The 19,469-nt window shown below is 42.3% G+C and overlaps 1 protein-coding gene and 1 long non-coding RNA gene across 7 annotated transcripts in view; both read right to left on the bottom strand.

Moving 5' to 3' along the window:
* ARHGEF9 (Cdc42 guanine nucleotide exchange factor 9) overlaps positions 1 to 19,469 on the bottom strand; it is a 368,607-nt gene that overhangs the window by 295,138 nt on the left and 54,000 nt on the right. Inside the window, exon 1 of one of the 6 annotated variants that reach the window (XM_053579821.1) lies at positions 9,186 to 9,295. The exons of 4 other annotated variants lie outside the window; for them this stretch is intronic. The gene's annotated coding sequence lies outside the window, so the exon portion shown is untranslated. Of the gene's footprint in view, positions 1 to 9,185; positions 9,296 to 19,469 lie in introns of those variants that run through there. One more of the 6 variants, XM_053579822.1, reaches the window with a different exon arrangement.
* On the bottom strand, positions 9,322 to 9,578 carry LOC128577571 (uncharacterized). The gene has a single exon (XR_008377590.1). It is a non-coding gene; the product is annotated as an uncharacterized LOC128577571 (long non-coding RNA).

A 19,469-nucleotide genomic window follows, 5' to 3' on the forward strand; every position in this document is an offset into this window, starting at 1 on the left:
TCTATTAGCCTCAGTTGTTTTCCTCTTAATCCAAGCATGCTATATGCATGGTCTGTCCAATAAATATTCTTGATTCCTACATTTCAGTCTGGATTTTCAAGACAAGCACCTAAGCTGGTTGCAAGGGCCAAAGGAAATTTAAAAACCTCTTTACTCTTTTTGGGTCCTAAGCACAAAGAAGTCTCAACATTTTTCCCTATTTCTGAGCCCATCCTTCATCACAGGCTTATCAAAGTCTGTCTTAGAGATGCCTGGCTCCTCCTCTGCCTCTCCCCCTACGCTAAGGTGACCACTGCCCAGCCCTCTTGCCAGCCCGCACAATTCATGGAGGAGGAAGAAAGTGGGCAGAAGAGACAGTAAGAGGTACAGCTAAAAGTAGCTGCTGCCTTTAGGCACCACATTCTGAGGGGGTGAGGGTGGGTTCTCAACACATCCTTCCTGAAGCCAGCTGGGAATGTAAGTTCATGGCTTTCTCTACTTTAAAGAAGGTAGGCAGGCAGAGAAATATGCTGCCAGAGCCATTCCTAGAGCTCCTTATGCATGTGTAGTGCTTGCCTCCTCTGGCCCTGAGGATGAATAGCCACTCAGCACAGGGCTGCATCTATAGCTCCCTGACTCACAAGAGCTAACATGGCATCCAGGAGACTCTGTGTTCCCCCTACCCTCATCCCACTCCCCGGCACCCCAAGGACTGCTGACAGGACTTCTCCTCCCCTTCCCCAGGAGTTCATGTAAGGTTCTTCTTCTCCCAGTCTCTCAGCCCACTTACTCCAACCAAACCTGAAAGAACATTCAGGTCTCTGATCCTGACCAGGAAGCATACAGCCAGGACCCTGTAGGGGAGATAGCAGGTTACAACAGGCATAGGCCTGATTTAAAGAGTCAGTCAAGATCCCAGGCCTATCACCACAACCTTCAACAAATCTTCTTCCCCTTTTGTGCCTTAGTTTCTCATTTGTAAAAAAGGATTGGGGGGATGTGTCCTGTACTAGTTACTTTAATATCTGCACTTCAGTGATTCTCTGTGAATCCTGGACATTTAAATGAAAGACTCACCTCCATCACAAAGCCCCATCCAAGGGTGTCCTATCTTTCAAGCAGTATGGCTGTGCAGTAAAGCCATCTCCACTCTCCTCATTCTAATTACCCTACTGACTAAAGTCTGCATAAAAAGATAGTTACCCGAAACTTTAATCTGTATCTTCCAACCCAGGCCTAAACCCATTTCAACCAGACCAGTTGTGCTTTTTCTTGTTTTATATAGATGCTTCTGGCTAAATTTTCATTTAAGGAAATAGTTCTTCTCCTCAAACTACATCTCCTTTTAGTAACACAGACACTGAAGCCTAGATAGGAAGGGCCTTAATCAACATATGGCAGCAAGGTAGGTACAAAGCTAGTGTTTAATCCCAGGGCATCTAAAGCCTTTTTCAGTGTTTTTTTTTGTTTGTTTGTTTGTTTGTTTGTTTGTTTTTCTCCTACTGAAAACCTGTTTTCTATAAATTATCCTTCTACAATGCAGACACAACTCTTCCTCTTCCCTGTTACCAACTCTCAACCTTGGTATCTGAAGACCAAATAGCCAATTCCTATCAAGAGCCTGCAATTAGCACAGAAGAATAATAAGGGAAAAAAAGAACTGAAATCAAACACATCCCTTTCTATACTTTTTCCTCTTCCAACAAGTTGTTCCTTCTTTGCTCCTCTCATCAAAGTTTGCTCCTAGGTGCTACTCTATGTCAGTGAAACCCCTTTAATTCTCAAAGAATTATGACTACACCCTGACCACAAAGTCCACTATTTAGGCTTCCACCAGAAACCCTCCAGGCTGTGCTGTTAAGAAGCCTGAGTTCTAGGTCAGGTACTACCACTGCCTGACTGTGTGACCTTCAATAAGTTGCTTAATCTCTCTGAGCCTCACTTTCTCGAAGAACTTCTAGGTTTTGGAAAGGAGTCAATGAAATAAATAAGTAACTTTTTAAAATAGCAGTAGTAGTATTAACAAATAATACTACTTAAAATGGCTATTAAAATGCTACAAGAAAGGGCTCTAGGCTGTCAAAGGTGCCACTCCTTGCCTCCTTAGGCTTTCCCAAACCTATGAGACTGGTTCTGTACCTATGAAAGGCAATTCTTAATTATTCATATGACTTGTCTCTTTAATAAGCTTAATCTTAAACTAGCATCCCCCTGCTACTCAACTCATGATACAGCTTTCTTCCCTGCTTGGCAGCCAGTGTGTCCTCAAAGAATACAACCTATATAGTTCACTTATTCTAGAAGAAACCTAAGCCAAATATAGTTAGCAAAGCAAACCTACTACCCCCAAACCATTCTGTGTATTCCAAACATGCTCAAAATGGATCTTTGGATTATCTCTTGAATTTGAACAATACCCTTAATCATCTTGATTGTTAATATTAATCACAAAGTAAGCACATATTGTTAGATCTAGAAGAAATCCTTGAAGCCATATAATTCACTTATCCTTATTTTGCAGATGAGGAAACCAAATTTTAAAGGGAAAAAGTAATTTACTTGAGGTCACCCAGTAAATGAGCAGGATCTTCCCCATTATTACAGCAAATGTCTGGGAACTGACATCTCACAACTGATTATTTTAAATTCAAATAACTCTGCAGACTACTCAATCTTTAGGGTTGAGTCCTCTAAGTGGGCACAAGTCCCTAGAACTCATCAAAGCCTCCATAGTCCTAGAATACAATCTCACCATCTGTGAAGCCTGACTAGTCACATGTGTGATAAGCCAAACTCAGGCTAAGCTAACATTTCCCTTGATCCATTCCATAATATTCATTCAACCTCTGGCTCAATATTCCCATCACCTAAGGTAACTTTAGAAAAATACTGATGCCAGGGCCCACCATGACCAACTCTCCCAGAAATGCTAGGAATAAATTGTCTTATTAACTCCTCAGGTGATTCCAATGTGCAGCCAAGGCTGATAAGCACTAGGTTAATTGAAAAAATTCAGCACAAGGGAAACATGCACAGAGAGTTTACCAAACACCTTGAGAACAAAATATATTGTTTCAAAGCCATATCCACAATATCCTGCTTTTCTAAAGATGGGAAAGGAAAGTAATACACAGAAACTACAGTTATAGCGCTGATCCTCAAGCCAGTTAAGAAACAGTTTGGTTTGTGGGCAATGGAAATAAAACAGGGAATCTCTGGAGCATGCAACCAGATTTACCAGGAGTAAAATGTCAAGTAACTAGTACTTCTTTTTATGATGGGGCCATTGGCTTGGCAGATGATTGCTATGAATGTAGCATATGTTGATGCTAACAAAACATACAACACATCTACCATGATACATTATCCTCTACCTTGGTAAACTAGAGTATGGATGACCAGATAAAATTGCAGTTCCCAACTCCAAAAGTAGGCTCTGGTGCAGCGCCAGAGAAGCTAGCATTAAGCTAAACATAGTGAACATTTATTTGAATTAACAATTTGATTGATGCTTATTCAGCTTTCAAATGATGCAATGTTAGAAGAAATTTCTAATCTGTTGTGTGACATGAAGAACAAATTTAAAAACCAATGTAAAAAAACACAGTATGCCATCCAAACAAAATAATTTAACTGATGCAATGCTGGAACGGACTTCTAATTTGTTGCATAGCATGAAGAAAAATGTTAAAACCCATAAAGAGCTAGAATAACAGACTAACCAAACAAAATTTAACAAGTTTGATTAAAAAAACTAAAGTTTGATTCAAAAGGACAACTTCATAAGAGAGGAGTGGACTAGACCAGAAAGGGTTTAAAACTACAAATTCAAAAGAGGTTCAGGCAATGACTCTTAATCCTGAGCACACATTTGAATCACCTCGGGGAGCTTTAAATTTAAAATAAATAAATCAACAAAACTCCCTGTGACCCATCCCATGCAAATTAAATCAAAACTTCTTAGAATGGAGACCTGGAGTATTTAAAAACTCCCCCAAAGTGATACAAATGTTTAGCAATGGTTCAGAATCGGAGGAAGAATGTATTATTAGACATTTCACAGATCAAAGTCCCTTTGTACTTGATCCTGGTCAGGTAGCACCTGTAGTAGCATGGATAGTTCTGGGCAGCACACTTTTGAAGAAATATAAAAAATAAGAGTGCTTCAGAAAGAACAATTGTTTGGAAAACGCAGTTCCTTCAAAACATTCTGCATTTCAGGCTTCAGCAACTCACAGTGGCCTTTAGCCAAATACTGTGTTTTCATAAGACTAAAGAGAACTTTTTGATGTATATTCAAAACAAAATGGTAGCATTTTATAAAATAAAGGATTCTGTGCAAAAATGCAATACAAATGAAAGCTATTTAAAAAACACTAAAAATGTATGCAAGTAGCTGAGGAAGCTAGTATGACCTCACATATGACTCACAAACCTCCCTCCCTTATCTAACCCTTTTCAGGATCACATTAGCTGGGATGATCAACTTTGATTCTCTCAGATTCCTACTTGAGAGGCAGGCCCATTCCCTTCCCACCAGTTTCACTGGTGTTTATTCTCCCCATCTATCCACTCTCACAAGGCTGATGTGATGCTCAAATTAGGATGCAAAATTGCTTGGTAAACTCTATAGGCCCATGCACTGACTATGGTTTATTAGTACTGTCATTACTGAACTGTTTTCTGAGACTTCTTTCCCCTCTAGGCCCTTTCTCCTTCTAGCTTTTCCACTTTATGCTTTGGTGCCAGAACAAAACAAAGAAGCCAAGTACTCTAGAATAGTGTTTTTCAACTATTTTCTGTTTTTTATCTTATGGTACACTTGAACCTATAAACTTCCATAGCATACTTAAATTATGTTATCAAAAAAAAGGAATATACTTACTATGCTTTTGAACCTCTTTTGGAAATAATTTAATTAATAGTCTTTAAAAACTTTCAGGGCACACCCAAGATCCTCTCATAGCACACCAGTATGCCATGGCACACTGGTTGAAATCACTGCTTTGGAGTTAGATCCACCTAAGGGCAGGAGATAGTGTGGGCAGATGTTGGAAGAGCTAAGCTTTGCTCAAAGATTCCTGGAAAGCCAAAGACTCAGCTAGCTTATAACAAGTGACAGAGCTGAAAATAATAACTAGGGAATGTAAGACTCCCCTCTGCCATCCCATTTCTTGGGGCAAAGCCATTGAGACTGAATCCAGATGCCTAGTGGGAGGTCTTCTGAAGAGGCATTTATTTTGGGAGAAAAGGCACAAGTCTCATGTGCAGCCCAGAGTAAGCACTCTGCAGGCCAAGGGATCAGAGGCTGAGATGGCAAACAAAGGCTAAAGAGTAAAACATGCTTTGGCTCCATCTCTGCAAAACTAGAATGTCCCCTCTGGTCACAGCCAAGAACCCTTAATCTGGGCCTCACCATGGGGTAAAAGAGCATCTCACCCACAGGCTTGTTGAGATCCTAACGGCTTAATCACACACAAGTGGATGAGAAAATCTGATCCAAAGTCAATTAAATTAGCTTTCTGAACTTCCCTAGGTAGAAAGACACTACCTAACCAAAACCACAGAAAGAAAAAACCCAAATTCCACACTACAGCTGAGATAGGCAGGGTTCCTCAAGCCACAAACAAAATTGGGGCACATTGCATAAGCACATGTTGCAGGTTCTGACAGACAGAGGCTGTCTTTGTGGAGGAAAAGATCTGTTCATGTTGTTCCCACCAAGCTAACACTTCATTCTTTCCCTGATGCAGCCAAAAGTTAGAATGAAAAAAATGTTTTCTAGGGGCCTGCAGACCCCCTTGCACTAAAACTAGGCAGTGCAGTGAAAATGGCTCAGTTAAGGAGAGGATAATGACTGGAGGGATTTGAACCCATGAGTTCTCCAATAAATAGGGCCAAACTAGGCTAGGCTCTGTATGCTTGCTGTGGATATGTTTTGTAGGCATTTGCAGGCAATGGATATCTTGTTCTTTCTTTGTTCCTTCCCCAAAAACATCTCTCCAACTCTTGTTGGGCTCCCCTTTCTCCTGATGTATGGATGCCTGGGCCTTTAAAGGGTAGGCTCTGGAGCTCAGCAGGCGGGTGCGGGGGTGCTGAGTGATGAAAGTGTTGCTAGGATACCAGTAGAGGACATTTTCTTTAATCCTCCCCCCGCCCCCCCCCCCCGTGAGGCTCTGAGAGCTAAAATCCCTGAGAGCTGAGATCCTATTTTGCCCCTCGTGGTAACAAAAGCTTATCATATACTCAGAGGGGTCAGAAGAAAAAGGACAGGAATGAGGACAAATCAGAGAGGAAAAGCCCTCTTCTATTCCTTACTTCTCACCCACTTAGAGTGGGGAGGAGAGGGGAGGAGAAGGTGTCACAGAGGGAGGAAAGGGAGAAGGGGAAAGATGAAGAGAGAAGGCAGAAGAAGAAAGAAAAAAGGAGACAAGTCACAATGCATAGAGTTCCACTCCTCTGGGCTGCATTTCTTATTTTCTCCCACTCTTTTCTTTTTTTACATACCCTCACATGCCTGAAGAAATGTCAAACCTTTAGGAGTTGCACAAGTAAAAAGTCACACTGCCACATTTTGTTCTCTACTCCCCAAACTCCCTTTAGTTGCCTGCTACATGGCTAGCAACATCTCCTTATTTGTCTAAAGAAAAGTTAATTTTAAAATTGTTAACCCATTATGATCACTAAATTACCTCCCAAGCTATCTTTCTAGGCTGACGGGTTTTAGATGCTGGGAAGAGGACTGCCGTGGGTGATAATCCCATCCATCCTAGCACCAGTCAAATCTTCACAGGTCCTAGCCCAAGGTTATTTCAGAGCTGTCAAACTCAATGCTCTTTCCTCATTCCTACCACCACTACCCACATACACACTCTGGAGTTTGCACCCACATACAAAGGGTGTGCACACACACACACCACACAAACAATTCCAAAGACTTTCTGCCAAAAGCCTATCAGAGGAAAAGGGATTTCATGACACTATTTAGTCATAAACCTGGGTCAAAGACTAGCCTTAAAGACCTTTTCTACCTTAGGGAAAAGAAAAAGTCAAAAAATATTCCCTTGTTGCAATCCCAATTTCCCTCCCACATAGCTAGGCAAAAAAATCTCTTAGGTAAAACTTATCCTGTAGACACCATGAACCACATATCCACCCCTCTCCTCCCATTGTCCTTTGATTAACATTTTGTTTTCCTTTTCACTTGTCTTTCCAGTTCATCCACCTCTGACTTCAAACGCCTATAGGTGCCCAAAATGATGGAATGCAAGACTCCAACCATTCCAAAATTTCAAGGTTACAGGAAATCCCAAACCAAGCGAAGAGGAAAAAAATTGCCCTTGGTCAAATAGCTGCTGAAGAAGAAAACCTGAGTCTTTAGCTGCCCATTGTAAAGCCTTTTTCCACTCTCCAACATTGTCTCAAAGCAAAGTGCCCAGAAAACATATAAGCTTACTCTGGAGCTAAAAAGAAAAAAACAAACAAACAAACAAAAAAACTCATAGATTCCCTTTGCAAAGAAGTTCCCAGTTTCACCCAGAGGGTCCCCACAAAGGAATCAAAGAGTAACTAATAAAAATCAATGCCAACAAATTTTCCAGATCATGCTTATGCCATGGTACCAACCCCCTACCCCCACCCCCCACCCCGCCAAAACCTCAGCTTCTCATCCACCCTGAGTTGATGAGAGCATGCTTTGAGTCTCAAAATGTCATCTGACGCCATTAAATAATACTCTGGGTCCTGTGGTTAGGACAATTCCAAGGGCCCCCTTTATACCCCTCTTGCTTCATAATCATTTCCAAAGAGATTGATCAACAGGACATGGAACTTAACAGCATAATGCCGGCACATTTGAACATCACACATGAGCAGCCGCCCACATGGGTGTAGGGGTAACATGTGTGTGCACATGTATGCACCCTGATTCATTGCTACATGAGACAGAAATAGCATTATTCCATGTCAAAGAAGGAACACAGTAAGATCTGTCTACATCAACAGGGCAGGAAACACACACACACAGTATTATGCACGCAGGAATCAGAGACATTTTTTCTTCCTGGGTCTGCCAAGAGCTTTCTCAGCAGAAACAGAAATATAGAAATAGCAATAATAACAGCAACGACAACCACTCTACCATCTGATATGGACAAACAGACATATCTCATATTGGAATGTTGATTCCAGCCTATGTTTTCTGAGCTCTCACCCCATTCCATCTAGACTTTTTTCTTTTGGTACTCAAAACTCTTAATTTAGCACATTACATACTTTCAGTCTGTTATGGGAATGTCTCAGAGAGACCTCTAATATTAAAGTAACAAACAAGGTAGCAAACAATAGCACCATCATTTTATCGTTAGCACTATCAAGTCCTATTTAAAATTTATTTTAAGAACATTGCAAATGAGATTACCCCAAAGGAGTCATTTTCAAATTGTTATTGCCAGGATGAGTAAAAAAGTGGCTTTTGGTTTTGGGATACATAAGAGAAAATCTCCAGACTCAAATCCAAGGATACAATATTGGGGAAAAGAAGCTCAAACAGTTCTTGTCAAAGTCAGCCCTTGACAAATCAAAACATTAGAGAATACATTTTATGATTCCATGATTCCAAAGAAATTGGAATTTAATGATTTAAGAAATGTTTTAAAGGCAGCTTCTTTCCAAATTGGAAACTGAACCCTGGACAGCAAATTGAGATTCAAAGGACACTGACACCAAGTGCCTACTCAATACACCCCACCTAGTCAGTTCCCAAATTATTGCTTTTCATTAGAGAATAAAGAATCATTTTCCCTAAATCCATTACGTGCAACAGTATTTCCCCTCTAAATATAACATAAGACTTTCCTACGATGCCCAAAATTCATCATGCTCTTCAACAATTCCCTTTCACCCGAGAGAAATCAAAATACACTCCTCATGGCAAGAGAGAAATTTTGACTATAATTCCCTGATGGACTTTAAAGGTAGCTTTCAAGAAAATTAGCTGGCAAGGCACCACAAACAGGAAAGCCAGTGTTTTAAGGACGCAGGGCTTGCTCCATGAACGTCACATAGATGGAGAATGCACACAAGCATGCACACTTAAATAGAAAGCATTTCTTCATCAGCAATTTCACTCAAGCAATAAGCAACTGCAAGGACAAGGCATAATTAAAAGACTTAACGAAAGATTTAGGGAGAGATAATATACCAACGTCATACATATCACAGCGAGGCCATGTTGAAGCTCAAAACGTTTTCCCCCCGGTAAGAAAGCTTGCTCTTTCTCTCCCTCTTTCCCTGTCTTTTTTTTTCTCTCTCTCTCTCTCTCTCTCTCTCTCTCTCTCTCTCTCTCTCTGTCTCTCTCGGTGGCTCTCGAGATGAAATCAAAGCGAGAGGTCGCGACAGCTCAGGTGGCTGGACTCCATTCAGCGCGTTCCCAGGAAAAACATGAGTATGACATTGACAAGCAGGAGGACTACAATCACGGCAAAAACGACTACAGTTTGCACATCCAGGGTCATGGTGCAATGCAGAACACTGTAGTGTTCCAGGTGGGGGGCCGGCAGATTGGGAGATGTCAGTCTCTGTTCTGTCAGACTGTCCATACAGCCACCATGCTAGAAAGGAGAGGAGGAAGTCGGATGGTTAGGGAAGGGCTGGGTTTGGCGCCCGAGTTTGGTCGGGTGGGGGAGGGGTTGGGGGTGGGGTCAGGAAAGCTTAGTTTCCCCACTATCAGGATTGGGAAGATCTTTCTTCTCTAGCTGAGAAATCTTAGCTTGCGCTGAAATCGGCAGAGTCAAGCATTCTCTCTCGGGCGCCACGGAAAAGGCAAAATCCTGACTTTCAATGGGAAAGGCGGGAGGAACCTGAGAGGTTCTCTGGCGCCTGCTCAGTCTGTCCGTCCCAGCGTGCGTCCGTCTGCCTGCCTGTCTACTGGTCAGTCTCGATCTTCTCTACTCCGTCTAGTTCGCTCGCTTTCCTACGCTCGTTCGTTTACTTGCTTTCTTCTCGGGGCTCTGGGCTGCCAGCCACTCGTTCCGGTCCTGCCTAGCTGTCCCTCTCTCTCTCTCTTTCCCCCACCCCTCCCAGCCTGTAAGGTGCTTTATTTTTCACACAGCGACTGCTGGCGCCTGCGTGAGGCGAGGCCAGGGCAGCTGACAGGCCTGTGACCCAATAGCAGATGCCATAGCAGCACGTTCACCCCCACCCGTCCCAGGGGCGGAACTTGAGCTGGTGTGCTAGCCATGACAGCCAATCGGAGGTCCCAGAGCTCCCGGAGCAGGCTTGCGCCGTCCAGACAGGCAGAGTCATCCACCACCAGTTCTGACGTCGCGGTGGGGAGTTTGTTGGGGGAGGGGGGTTGAGAGGAATGTATGTAGCTGGGAAGTGGACGAAAACGAGTGGAAAAGAGGGAGGAAATGGACCAAAAGGGATGGAGGGGAGAGGGCAGAGAAGGGAAAGAGGGAGGTAGGATATATGGAGGAAGAAACCCAGAAAGAGGGAGAAAGAAAGAAGAAAAGGTGGGAGAAGAGAGGATATTGTGAACTAAAATAAAGACGCTTCCACCTTCAATGACTCATGACTGGACGCCCCCCTTGGCCAAGAGGTTCCCTAAAACTGAGTTGATGGCCCTGAGAAAAGAGATCAGACGTGCCTCATCATGTACCCCCTTCTTTCGGATGCCCTCTTTGAAGCCTTAACAGGCCTGAGGCTATGCAAGACTTACCTGCTGGTCCTCAATATATACAACAAACCAATTGAGTCTGTCCAGTACTTTGTCTCTGATTAACGACCCTTTATCTAAAGCATTCCTTTTCACTGACTCCCACTCTTTTAAACAAAGCCTAACTCTTTTTTTTTTTTTTGAGACAGTCTCACTATGTCTCTCTGTGTAGAGTTCTGTTGCGTCACACTTCACAGCAACCTCAAACTCTTGGGCTTAAGAAATTCTCTTACCTCAGCCTCCCAAGTAGCTGGGACTACAGGCGCCCGCACAACGGCTGGCTGTGTGTTGGTTGCAGTTGTCATTGTTGTTTGGCAGGCCCAGGCTGGATTCGTACCCGCCAGCTCTGGTGTATGTGGCTGGAGCCCTAGCTGCTGAGCACAGGCACCGAGCTGACAAAGCCTAACTCTTTCAGCCAATTGTCGGCTAAAGAATCTTTAAACCCTCCTATAACCTGTATAACCTCCCTGACAGATGCCCCACCTTTTTGGTCCAAACCAATGTATGTTTTCCACATATTGATTTATGACCTCACCTGTAATTTCTGTCTTCCTGTATCAAACCAAACTGTAACCCCACTTCACTTGCTCAAGGCTTCTTGAGTGTGGCTCCAGATCATGGTCTGCAAATTTGGCTCAGAATAAACCTCCTTAAATTGTTTTACCGAGAATGGCTTCTTTTCTGCTGACAATATGATGAAGAAAGATAAGTCTATAGGAAAGGGTGGAGAAAGGATGGGAAGGCGGGAGAAAGAATAGAATAAAAGGTGTAGGTACATGAGGACAAAGCATGTACCTCAGCAGTCACTTTGGAACCTGAACCAAGGGGGAAGCAAAGGTGACTTTGACCACTGTCTAAGAATTTACAGGCAACTCACGATTAACTATATAAAAACTCAACAAACCAGTGCTGTGGACAGAACCACATGGACACACCACAAAATTTCCAAAATCCAATCCAATTCGAATTGGCTCTCTCTTATATGGGTTGCCTCCACCCAGTTAGAATTTCCTTTCCTTTGGGGGGGATACAGAGTCTCACTCTGTCTCCCAGGAGTTGAGTGCCATGGCATCATAACTAACAACAACCTCAAACTCTCGGGCTCAAGTGATTCTCTTGCCTCAGCCGACTACAGGTGCCCACCACAACACCTGGCTATTTTTTAGAGACTTGCTCTGGCTGGTCTTGAACTCCTGAGCTCAAGCAATCTGCTGCCCTCAGCCTTTCAGAGTGCTGGGATTACAGGCATCAGCCATGGTGCCCAGCCCTAGATTTCCTTTCTAACTATGGTTTCTTCAGACTATGACAGCTTGTGCTCTTTCAGCATGCTGAGTACTACAAAGGGAAGACAGCATAGGGTAAACAAATATCTGCCTAATAAAAACCTCTACAGAACTTGCAATATGCTTGTAATCATTGCCCTGCTCTGTGCTTATGACCCGGTTTCTGAATTAAGAGGAAGAAAAGGCCTGGATTAGAGACCAGAAAGGGTTTGTTTTGTTTGTTTGTTTGTTTTTGCAGTTTTTGGCCAGGGCCGAATTTGAACCCACCACCTCTGGTATATGGGACCAGCGTTCTATTCTTTGAGCCACAGGCGCCACCCCAAGACCAGAAAGTGTTTAATTTAATCCAAGCTCTACCTTCAACTTGTTGTTATGATTTTTGCAAAATTCCTTTTCCCTCGCTAGGCCTCCATCTCCCTTATGTCACATGACCACAGGACCCTCATGTAAACTTCAGAACCCTCACCCCAGAAAAATACATACAAATTCAGTGCATTCCTGAGCCTACAAGAACCAAGAACTCCCTTATACAAAAGATCTCTCAGCTCTTCTTACTCTTACATTCTAGAACTATATGAATAAATAGATATTAGTGGAGAGGGACAAGAAACTGGACTGGCTAGGAATAAAATAAATTAAGTTCTGGAACTGGTAGCATACTCTAAGAGTAGTATATTCTCCTAGAAATCATTTAGGCTAGGACAATCATACATCTTAACTAGATTACTGAGTTATGATATAAAATGCATTTCATACAGCAAGCAATGGTCAAAAAAGTTTAAAAGCCATTCTTCTAGATTATGTTGAAAAAGATGGGGTGGCGCCTGTGGCTCAAGGAGTAGAGCGCCAGTCCCATATGCCAGAGGTGGTGGGTTCAAACCCAGCCCCGGCCAAAAACCACAAAAAAAAAAAAAAAAGAAAAAGATGCTGGTAATGAGGAACTTTCTCCTCCAGGCCTTCCATCAACTTTGTAAGCACTTTATTTTCTGCATTACCACCCTTTCTGCTGAAAAGAACTAGATTCTTTCTCCTTGCCTTTGAAAGTTCAATCTCATTCTGTCTACTCCCTCACTAACTTTGACCCCTCAACCCATTGCAGCCTGGCTTTACCCACATTATCTCATAGAAAACTCATGGAACCTCTTATGAATATAAACAACCAACCAACTTGTTGGTAATGCCATGGCCGAGTTTCTATCTTTATTTTCCTAATTTTTCTCCCATTTGACTTCATCGATGCCTTCCTCATTCCTGAAATGCTCCTTTGCCTTGGGGACACCATTCACATGACCTGTATAATTATACAGTCTCACATCCTATCTGGGTTATTCTTCATCCAGTCATTAAAGCCATGATTTCTCAGTATTCTTCTTATCTTAGCCCCCTTTTCTTCTCCTTCTGCACATACCTGAATTGGCTCATTTACTCTTAACGCTTGAACTACCACCTGCATTGCACATGAAGGCACCACCTTTCAACAAAGTTACTAATACCCAGAAGACCAAAAATCACATCATAACAAAGATATTTGCACCAAAATGTTTATTGCAGCCCTATTCATAATTGCTAAGTCATAGAAAAAGCCCAAGTGCCCATAGATCCATGAATGGATTAATAAATTGTGGTATATGTACACCATGGAATATTATGCAGCCTTAAAGAAAGATGGAGACTTTACCTCTTTTATGTTTACATGGATGGAACTGAAAACTATTCTTCTTAGTAAAGTATCTCAAGAATGGAAAAAAAGTACCCAATGTACTCACCCCTACTATAAAACTAATTTAGGGCTTTCACATGAAAACTATAACCCAGTTACAACCTAAGAATAGGGGGAAAGGGGAAAGGGAGGGGAGGGAGGAGGGAGGTGGGTAGAGGGAGGGGGACAGGCGGGATCACACCTGCGGTACATCTTACAAGGATATATGTGAAACTTAGTAAATGTAGAATGTAAATGTCTTAGCACAATAACTAAAAAAACGCCAGGAAGGCTATGTCAACCAGTGTGATGAAAATGTGTCAAACGGTTTATGAAGCTAATGTATGATGCCCCATGATCATATCAATGTACACAGCTATGATTTAATAATAAAAAAAAAAGTTACTAGACACCATGGTGCACAAAACAAAGGACCTTGTCTGGGACGGTGCCTGCAGCTAAAGGAGTAGGGCGCTGGCCCCATATACTGGAAGTAGTGGGTTCAAACCTGGCCCCAGGCCAAAAACTGAAAAAAAAAAAAGACCTTGTCTGCAAGTAAGCAGAGAACTGCTGAAGATTCCCAGATAGCTCTCTTGGACCCTCAAGATGAATCTCCAACTCCTTTTTGGATATCTTTTCCTTAACAGCTCACAAGCATATCAAACTTAGTAAGTCCAAAAAGTCAATCCTGTCTCTCTCTCTCACCTCACTGACAGCCAACCAGTCTTATACTCCTGTTGATTCTCTTCACCCTTAATATCTCTCTCTCTCTCTCTCTTCTCTCTTCTCTCTTCTCTCTTCTCTCTTCTCTCTTCCCTCCCACCTCCCTCCTGCCAGTATCTTTATTTGGTCACTCATCATTTCTAATCTGTTACCATTCGTTACCTGGTCTCCTGTACTACTCTTTCCAATTTAGCCTCTACTTTTCTGTCCTAATTATCTCTCAAAAGCAGTTTTGCTTCTATGAATCCTTGGTTTCTAAGGATTCATGCCATCCACCTTTTAGCCTGCCTTCTTATATTACCTACACCAAAAACCTACAATAACAACAAACTGACATTTCCCAGACTTCTTTGCAGGCTGATGCCTTATCTTCATGCTGTGGCAGAGTTAGTAGCTACCCTGGTATTGTTCTGGGATTCATTCCTGGGGGCCTAGCCTAATGCTTTCCCGTCCACCCCTTTCACCCATTTGGTAAGCACTTGATTTTCTGTATTATGACCTCTTCTGCTGAAAAGAACTAGAGCTGTTTATTTTTTATAGCTGAAACCCAAGTTACATAACTCCCCTGGCTACTCACTGCCTTAAAGGCAAATTCTGTAGTAATGCATATACTGCAAATCTGGTGTCCTTTGGCCTCTGTAACCTCAGTTATTACCTAGGCCCTCTCATTCTATAGTCTTTAGCTACACAGAACCTATAGTAATTCTCATAACCCATTAGGTTCTTTTGCTTCAGGACCTATGTAAACTACTGTTTTCTTTCTCCAGCTCCTTACCGCAGTTCAGCTCAGATGCCACCTCCTCTAGAATGCCTTCTCTGATGTTTCTTCCTTCCCAAAACATTGCAGATAAATAGTCCTCTTCCATAGAGACTAAATACTTCCTGTATTTAGCTCTCTTGGAACACTTATTAAACTATACTATAATTATGTTATTATTTTTATTCTTCACTGGACTGTGTATCTAGGTGGGTAGAGACCACTCCTGTCTTGTTCACTTCTTTCTCTTCTACTATTCCCAACACACTGCCTGACACATACCTGGTGCTTCGTAAACACCTGTTGAATGCATGAATGTCTTCTTTATCTAGTTGTTTCCACTCAAAGAATCATACTTGCAACCACAAAAGATAAAACCTGATGCTAATGCAGTGAAAATCTAAACTCTATATTCCAGATTCTCAGAGAAGGAAGGCAACCTAAGATTACACAGCTAATTGCCAGCAAAGTGGGAACTAAACCCTTATATCGTAAGTCTCAGAAGTACTTCTGAGAGATTTCAGACACTAAAACCAGCCATTTGATACCAGCCTTGTACATGTTTTGTTAGGTTTCTCAGTTAAGTGACCATCCAACTCTGCTTACAATTAAAAAAAAAAAAATTAGAAGCATTTTGAGCAGAAGTACCCCCTTCCTAGATCTAGCCCTTCTGCTGACAAATACCATGGATTCAGAAAATCTCTTGGTCTACCACAATTCCAATTCCATCTTTCAAACCCTTCTGCAACATCCCCAACAATTATTTATCCAGTCTCAGCTCCAACACCCATGACCATGAGGATATTCCTCCCTCTCAAGACAGCTTCTTTGTCTTTGGAACGACTTCAGTTGATAGAAAATTGTTCCATATTTTTGAACCAGATGTTATCACTACTTCTGCCACAACCAAGAGCTGAGGAGCTTGTCATTCCACAAGAGATCCCGGAACAATAATGCTCCCAAATTTACACTATTTTTCTAGCCCTAAAAGGCAGTTCAAAAGAGAGTGATAGCTAAACTTAGAAAGTGTTTAGACTATGTCAGACACTGTTTTAAGCCCTTTGCAGATACTGATTCTTTTAATCCTCACCAAAAACCCTATGAGGTAGATACTATAATTGTCTTTATTCTCAGATGAAAAAATTGAGGCAGAGTTAAGTGATTTTCCCAAGTTCACACGGCTAATAAATGGAGGATCCCAGATGTAAACCCAAATTGTCTTACTAATTTGTGCTCTTAAACACTGCCGCTATATAAATGTTACTTGGTGATACATGTCCCATCTTTAAATAGATATCATATCTCCTAGGTCACAAGGAATGAACTGTTTCAATGTCCTGATCTGGGTCCCAGTGGCCTACCTCCCAGACCCAAGAACCCCAGGTCTGAAATTTTTGCTTTCTGTCCAGTAGAAAGCAATTCTTTTGCTTCTCATGTTTCAAATAGCTCCCAAAGGCCAGGGATAGTGGCTCATACCTGTAATCCTAGCACTCTGGGAGGCCAGGTGGGTGGATTGCTTGAGTTCAGGAGTTTAAGACCAGCCTGAGCAAGAATGAGACTACCATATGTGCTAAAAAAAAAAAAAAAAAAAAAAAGAAGAAGAAAAGAAAAGAAAAGAAAGGAAAGAAAAACTAGCCATGTTTTTCTGTCACAGTACACACCCGTAGTCCCAGCTACTTGGGAGGCTGAGGCAAGAGGATCACTTGAGCCCAAGAACTTGAGGTTGCTGTGAGCTATGATATAGTGCCACAGCACTCTATGCAGGGCGACAGAATGAAATTCTGTGCCCCCCCCCCAAAAAAAAAGAAATTGTAGAGAGCGGGCTGTGAGACATCAGAGCCCTCACAGCCTGGGGGACATTCAGAGAATGAAACTCCAACTGCTTCTCATCCATTCTGAAACAGCCATTTTCCTTTCTTCAATCTCCCTCTACCAGAAGTCAGGCCCTTTCTTTGTTTAGTTAACTATGCAGAGATCCTTGAGGTCTCTCCCTTCTTTCTCCTTGTCATGTGCTAATGAAGTTAAGCAGAAACTATTAAGAAGATGGTTTGTCTTTGTTAAAGTCATTTACATTTTCCTATTGTACTGCAAGACCAAAACTATGTCTTTTGTTTATGCTATTTCCCCATTTTGCCTATGCTACTTCCCCCGGACAACCCTGTAGAAATACTATAAAATAAAGCTGATTTTGTGCTTTGGAGCCCAGCTTAGTCAGTCCTCCCGGTCCCATCCTTTGTTTCCGTGTCTTCTCTTGTGCTGTATTTTCCTCATTCCCCACCAATTCCACTCTGGTTCGCTCCCCTCCGCCGCACTGTTCTGCCAGGAATCACTCCTAAAGAAAATTTTACTTTTTGTCCTCAGGCCCCAACTGCTATTTACTTGTCTTCAAACCCACAACCCTGGCAGCCCCATAGCTTCTGAAGGCTTGCCACAGGCAATACCCAAATACGAATCCTGTCTGTTCATTGTCTTGGCTACTGAGTGACTAGATGTCCTTGCACTTTCATGTGTGTCATCTTTATTTAAGATAGTCAGCTCTCTGAGGACAAGAACTGTTTATTTTAATTATTTAGCACAGAGATCAGTTCAACTGATGTAGCACACCACATCAGTTCAATTTAATAAGCACTTTTTTTTTTTTTTTGAGAGAGACAAAGTCTCAGTCTGTCACCCTGGGTATGAGAGAAGATATCAGAGAAGGGTGAGGTCTAGAAGAACAGGTCTTCTCAAGGAGACCACAAGGATACACATGCAGGGTCCTCTCCATGGTGACTCAGCTCTTGGGAATTTGTAAACTTAACTTCCTGAAACTTGGAAATTTCCAAGTTCTGTGAAATCCTGTAGTTCTGTAGGGGCAGAAATAGCATCTCCCACTTGATTCAAACTGGCCAATGAGAAGGGTACCTGTGGGGTGGAACTTTTTGACTGTCAATAATAGGGAAAGACCAAGGCAGTTGGGGAGTGCGGCCATTTGGAATTCTTCTATGCTGTAAGCTCTCAGCTGCTGAATAAAGCCCTTCCTCTTATAACCGTGGTGTTTGGGTGCTCTTTCTCTCCGTTGGGCCTTGTGTTCCTGCAACAGGTAGAGTGCTATGACATCATAGCTCACAGCAACTTCAAACTCCTGGGCTCAAGTGATCCACTTGCCTCAGCCTCCCGAGTAGCTGGGACTATCGGAGCCCACCACAATACCCACCTAATTTTTCTATTTTTAGTAGAGATGGGGTCTTGCTCTTGCTCAGGCTGGTCTCAAATTCCTGAGGTCAAGCCTTCCAGCTGCCTCAGCCTCCTAGAGTGCTAGGATTACAGGTATGAGCCACTGCTCCCATTCTGACAGCTAAGGGATACAGAGAGGCTCTCAGGGAGCTTACAGTCTAGCAGGAGAGATTATCATTTCAATCTCATAAAGTATCCCAAGCACAATCGAATAATGAATAAAATTATTGGTGGTTATGAAACAAATCAGGAATTTTATGTCCAAAAGGGGGTAAAAATCTCCTCCAAACCTCCCTATATAAGATTCATCTCTTCAGTATATGTGATGGGGGAAGGAGAAGGAAGAAACACCTACCTTAGGCACATATGGTACTAGGCCCTTCAATATATTATTTTAATTATTCCTAGAAGTCTGAGAAGAGGGAATTGTTATTGTTGGCTCAGAGTGTTCACATTATCTCCCCATAGCTATATAGGTAGGATGCAGCAGTAGCAGGATTTTAACTGAAATCTATTTCCAAAACCACTCTCTTTTTTTCCTCTATTATCCCTGGTAAGTTTTTGCCAGCAGCTGCTGGAATATTTTCAGTAACAGGAAATTTACTCAAAGTGTGCAAAGTTGAAAAGTCATTTTGAGCTTAAATTCCCTATCCTATAGCTTCTGATGATTTGTTAGAGCACTACCCTCTGGGACATGAAAAAAAAAAAAAAAAGTCCTTCTAAGCAATAGATTAGAAGGTGGAAGACATTTATCGTGAGTTCAAACCCTAATTCCTCTTAAACAACCCCTGTGCACACAAACATGCACATGTTTTATATAAAGATAAATATGACCATTTCTTTAAGGTCTTCCTCTTGTGGCATGGTTTATAGTCCCCTCACCAGGCTGGTTCCTCTTCAGTGTGTCTACATCCCTCAGAACATACATCCAAATGGAGTGACAATGGGAAGCAGAGTGGGATTGTCACCTCCCTTAATCTGCACACTGGTTTTCCTGTTAATGCACCCTTGGGAAAAGTTACCTGTAAGCTCACATTCACCTAAATGACTGATGCTCAAGTGTGCTGTGTACCTCCACAATACCTGGAGAAGCTC

This window comes from Nycticebus coucang, chromosome X, assembly GCF_027406575.1.
Source record: "Nycticebus coucang isolate mNycCou1 chromosome X, mNycCou1.pri, whole genome shotgun sequence".
Taxonomy (NCBI): Eukaryota; Metazoa; Chordata; class Mammalia; order Primates; family Lorisidae; genus Nycticebus; species Nycticebus coucang.